The sequence below is a fragment of the Anopheles coustani genome, chromosome 3, assembly GCF_943734705.1.
Source record: "Anopheles coustani chromosome 3, idAnoCousDA_361_x.2, whole genome shotgun sequence".
Classification (NCBI taxonomy): Eukaryota; Metazoa; Arthropoda; class Insecta; order Diptera; family Culicidae; genus Anopheles; species Anopheles coustani.
This window is the reverse complement of record NC_071288.1, coordinates 60,372-66,371: the sequence shown is the minus strand read 5'-3', so window position 1 is coordinate 66,371 and position 6,000 is coordinate 60,372.

Here is a 6,000-nt window from a genome sequence, read left to right as displayed (position 1 = left end):
CGAGAGTACCCACACAAATAAAATATTGTATTTTATCATTTCCCGAACTACTATGATAGTCAGGCGATAGCTATAGTAATATGATGTACGATGAAGTTACTTTTTGATACGTTCATTGAATTAATATATTAATTACTTCTTGTGGAAGGTACAGGGTACATTAAAATTTAGGTCAAACGTAACTCAGCTACTTGATCCATCTATAAACACCATCAATCGATTTCAAAAGTGTTCCCAGCGATCTAAAAAACTTATGAAATTCGCCAATGATGTGGTTTAGACATTAAGTGGTAAAGGCAACACAAAGGCTTCATTTTCGTTATTGTTCCATAAGTCATTGACCCAACTAGTTGATCTACAGTATTTCTTTGGTGTGACCGAATGACCACACAAGGCATTTCGTGTACAACCACCGAAAGGTTTCACCTCCTTCTCTGACAAATCTGCGAATGACTGGACACAACCCAAGTGCTGTTCGTCCTTTCAACTCGGGAAAACTGTTCCCAGTGGTGTCGTAAAAGACGTAAATGCTTATTGGTTCCAGTCGTTTGCCTCAATAGAAATACTAGGTTAGGTTCCCTAAACTTCCTTTGTGGCAGAATAAATGGATATTGTCGATAGCAGCAAGGACAAGGTTTGGGACAGAAAAGGTCCTTTCATAAATCAACCTTTACATACTAGCTCTTAGAAAAAAATTTGCATTGCATACATCCTTCTATTTGTTTAGAGGTTTCGGCACATCGTCCTTGCATAACCGTTATAACCTACGTAATAACCTCAATCAACATCACATTTTACAGTTTCGTCGTGGTCTCCACAGTGGTTCACCAATACAAGTCACCGTTATGTTACTGGAATAGTAATTTCGCGAAAATACTTATTTTGGTTTCAAAATAAAGTAAAACTCTTGGTTTACAAGTAAACCGTTGGTATTTCTGACAAAAGATTAGGATAAAAAATTAACCAAAGTCAAATCAAACAATCGCCAACCCGCCGAGGGCAAATTAGCTGTTGATCTATTTCAATTTCCCTTCCTATATTCCCTCTTTTGACAGAGTTCGGTGTCTTTATTTGGCTTGTTTCATCTTTAGGCCAATCGACGTCATTCGTCACTCAGCATGGGAAAACACCGCTCAGGCAAACGCCCCAAGAATTCTTGAACTTGCACTCCCCCATCTGATTTTGAGTTACAAGACTCCCCTGTATTTATTTAGCTTAGAGATTTTTTTTGTTGACTTCCAAAAGGATAGATTGATGTTTTTTGTCTCTCTCGCTAGTAGGACTTACCAAGGATTTGGGTTTCTTTCCGTTTTTTCCAATGTGGTATTTTCTTAGGGTAGCACTTTACTAATCATGTAATTCTTTTACCCGCAGGTGGGGTGAAGATTGGTGTTTTTTTATTGTTGTTAAAGTCCTTGATCTTTTGCAAGCTGTTTTGTTTTCCCCTTGCTCTCAGCCATGTCAAAATGTATTTTGTCGCTTTCAACGACATGCGTTGCGGCTAGGAGTAGGCCAATCACATATTTCCACAACCACTGTTGGATCCTGGGAAAATTGTTCCAACAGAGGTGGTGTATGCTAGCGGTGTGATATTTTTTTTTCTTTAGTTTGTTAAACGGTCTTCCTCCAGGTTCTGTGAGCAGGTATTGTTTTGCTTTGTTACCAATCGGTTGGTGGAAACTGCCGATAGAGGGATGATGTAATATTGTTTTAAGAAAACTTCTAACCCCTGGATGAATTGTGTGCAAACATTAAAGAGGAAAGTTGTAAAAGAACGAACGTGACCCCAGGGATCGTAGAAGGAGAAAAGCCGCAACCGCCCCTGCTAATTCAATTAAGATTTTCTTATTAAAAACATATTCTTGCTCCTACAATAAGCAATGCAGATAAAATACAGTGAAGTAAAAACACAGTCTGATAAAAAAGCGCAACCACCATCATCTTCAGCTGCTACATGCAGATTTGCTGGCGGTTAAAATATGAGAAAAAGGTCGTTTTAGGCTGATGCCTATGTTATCCTAAACACGTCCTTTTACTAGAGAAGCAACATCAAAAGCATTTCATCAGACATGCGGCATTTGGACGTTTTCAATATCGGGTGAAGTAATAGTTCTGCAAACAATTTATCTTTACAATTTACAGCTCAGAATCAAAGTTCATTAAACAAGATTTTTGGAAAACATCACCACAAGAGATCTATTTCATTTCAACCTCAGTCTTATGCCTACTTCTAAATTACAAAAAAACATCATTGTAAAACGCGCGCATCATCAAAAGAGCAAATCTACAAAGGCAAGGAACAAACATTTTCGAACAGTCCGTACTATTATACATTTATAATTTCGTGTGTAATTTGAGGAGCCGTGAGCGACTTGTAATTTCATTCATCTGTTTAATCCGTTTTCATCTTTAAAATAAATTTACACAACGCCACCATGACCTAATGTAGATTGAAGGCAGCACAACTTTCTACAGCAGGGGACAATTTACGCTCAAGGCGTCAGATTTTCCATTTCATGTTATATATTCATGCTTTTCAGCTGTAACGAGATTTGGTTGAGTGAGATAGCTATCGAAATTTAGTTTTAAGAAATGTGCTTCGTGATGCGTGTTATTCTTCTTCGAAAGCGGAACTTACAGCAAATCCGGAAAATGAAATAGGCAAATTTTGACTAGAATATGGGTCAAAGTGTCCTTCAAATTTTGAGTCGAATAATAAATCTCCTTCCAAAGCTTCTGTACTTTTCATGTGCCATGACATGTTCGTATTTGAGTTTTCATTTGGCAGATGGTTATTTGGTATTTTGTCATTTGGAAAAATGTGGTCCGTGAACCCGATGTTTGGGTAGAATGTGTGCAGTTCCTTTTCGACGCAAAACTTTTTGATAGTGTGGTGCGTTTGACAAGGTCTCTTCACTAGAATTATCAACATAATAATGACCATGTTCCGGATTCAACATAAAATCTTCATCATTATCAAACGGGCCTTGTTGGAGGACAGTATGAAGTTGGAAATTCCCCCAATGATCATCCTGCAACATTCCAGAACCGTGAAATGTTGCCAGCACATGTTTAACCCACCTCGCGACTACCTGAGGCTTGTATATTCGTTCATTTTTCAAAAAAACAAACGAAACAAGTTCATTAAGAGTACATCCTAAAAACAGAAATATACGGTGCACAAATTTATAAATTGATTAAATTTACCGTCATAAAAATAGTTATACATACCACTTCCGTCCACAGTATGATAAAATTGAATACCCTTCAAGACGTGACGATAAATCTTGTTTGGTATAATTTCTTGAGACATTTTTAATATTTCTTTTCAAAATAGAGAGCCGATTAGGTTATTCTACCGCCTTGATTATTCAGAAATCTATTGAACTTGATCCAAATGATAACTAGCGTAGCTTACTAAGATAACTACTAAGTTATCGTTTGTCTTAAAACATATTTATCTTGAGTATAAATTTTTCTTGCGTATAATTTGCACCATTCTGTCGATGACAATTGTTTCATAAATACTTAAATTCCTTGTTTTGATAGAAGTAATATTTTTATGGCGGCTAGATTGAGATAAAATAGTTTCTTTCTGAATATAAATATACACAGTTTTAGGATTGTATTGGTAATATATTAAGAATTCCAATCAAAACAGTGTGCCAACATTGAAATATTTTCCAAATTCTTCGCTCACGCCATCTCATCACATCCAGGCACAACTTGATTGATGTGAATCTATTTTTCCAACCATCCTTCAAAGCCCATTTAATGCCAACAAAGTGAAAATGAATTTAAACCCTCGGTGAAAATGTGTGTCTCCCACACAAAGCCTTTCACTCAGCGATTAATCCGCCTGGAAATGTTTGTACGGTCAAAGCACATTGATTCACTTTTCATCACATTAGTCACTGCCCCATTGTATCGTCTGTTCCTGTTGAGGTCAAGCCAACTCCCATAAACTCCCTTTCAGACCGGAACATTTTCGAACCTTTGACCGGAAGTGACTTCGAAACACCCCTCATCAAAGCAACTCTCCTACCCCTTCATTGTTTCTGGCTACCGCATGTGCTCGTTGTCGTCAATGTTTGTGATGTGTTTAATGTGTGATTGACAGGCAATTAAATGAGCTTTCTTTTTCTTTTCCACTGATAACACGATTTGTACTGTTACGTTTAGTTTCCGAACCTCTGCATTTTGCGATAACTCGACCTATCTGTATGTATTTGTAAAAAGGAAAACGCAGGCGTCATTCTTCTTCTTTTAAGACTTGTTTGATTCGTAGTGGTTTTAGTCCTGAAGCATGTTTACGGTTGGTACAAAGAACAAGGGGTGAAATAATTTTGAATGTCATCATGTTGTTGGAAAATTATATAGAACACGGTGACAACCCGTATTCGCTTGACGCGGTTTCGTTAAAATTGTGATTAATTGATTGACGTCAATTAATGAAAAATGAAAAATCGTTTTAATATAAAGTTAATTGTGACTTTGTTGCTGCTTGTTAAAAAAAACCTTGCATGGATCTTATAGCAATAACAAATTTACATAAAAATTGATGTGTGATAAATAATTTTTCTTGAATAAAAAAGAACCAATCCGATTGAAAACTTTCGTCGACGCCACACATTTTCGATATTTCTAAACCTGTAATAGACTATTTTGGTGCCTATTTGGAATGCACGTACACAAGTTCGAACCGCCTCCATGAGCCTCAAAGTAACACCTCGGTGATATGAAAATCATTCCCAACTAAAAATAAGTTCATCCCCTAGACAAGTAGACTTACGTGATAGTGAAAAATGATAAGTAAAACAAGGTCCCATTATTGAATTGATTTCAACCCTTTTTTCATATCTGGGATAAACAAAAACGATTGAAAGTAAAGACATTATCATACAAATAGTACCTTGTTGAACTCTTTGTATGCATTCATCGTCGCGAGGCGTCTTAATAAATATGCTTAAGGTTTTGTTCAAAACCTGGCACTATTGTGATAATTGCCGTATGACTACCTACCACGACGTCTTCCAAGATACACCACTTGGATCCGTCCAAGAAGATGATAGGCATCAATGAGTGCGTCTGCACATTTGCGTTAACGTAGCCGTGCAACGATTTTGCCGGAGGTGGTTTTGTTTTGTTAGTAAATTAGCATACATGTTCCCACTTAAATCAGGAGTCGGCAATATTTTTCCTAACCATACGTGTATGTTTTTTATCATCAATTAATTATAAAAGCAACATGACTCTACTAAAGACAACATTTTTAATAATTTATACATCTCGATTTACAATAAAATTACCATCACTAGAGTCGTAAATTTACGTGCTCGTATTTGCCAACCCCTGATCATTGAAAAGGTTTATACGACAAGGACAAAACACGAACAAAAAGTTGGAAAACCCATCATTTTGAAAGAACGAAGAAAGAGTATCGAAAAGTGCCATCGGCATTGGTGATAATAATTCAATCTTCCCTCCTTTGCCGATATGTTTGCTCTTCAATTACCAGTCCAGTCAAAGCAAGTGAACCGAAGGAGTTACCAACCGATGTTGAACAGCGCAAATGGACATCAATTAACACCGTCTGATTTTCATCACAGTTGTCGAAAAGACAACAAGAAGATAAGACAACTCTACATAGCCACGCACCAAAACCTCGTTTAAAGGCGTTGCCAACCGGTACGCAAATATAATTATCGTTATGAAAGCAACATTTTCTTACAAAAAACATAAAATGTATGTGGGACCAAAAGAGAACATATGGAGAAAAAGGTAAAAAGGACAATAAAAATAATCTTTTGTCACTTAACATTATCTGGTTATTTCTTTTGTAGAGACATATTATCACGACTTAGATAGGAGTTGGCTGGCTAACAAACAAAGGCAAATTATAATCAATAAACCATTCGAGCACCAACATGTTATTGCAATGTTTTGCAAACCTTCAAAATTCCCTTCGGTTATAATGAAAAAGACTTAAGTAAACATTTT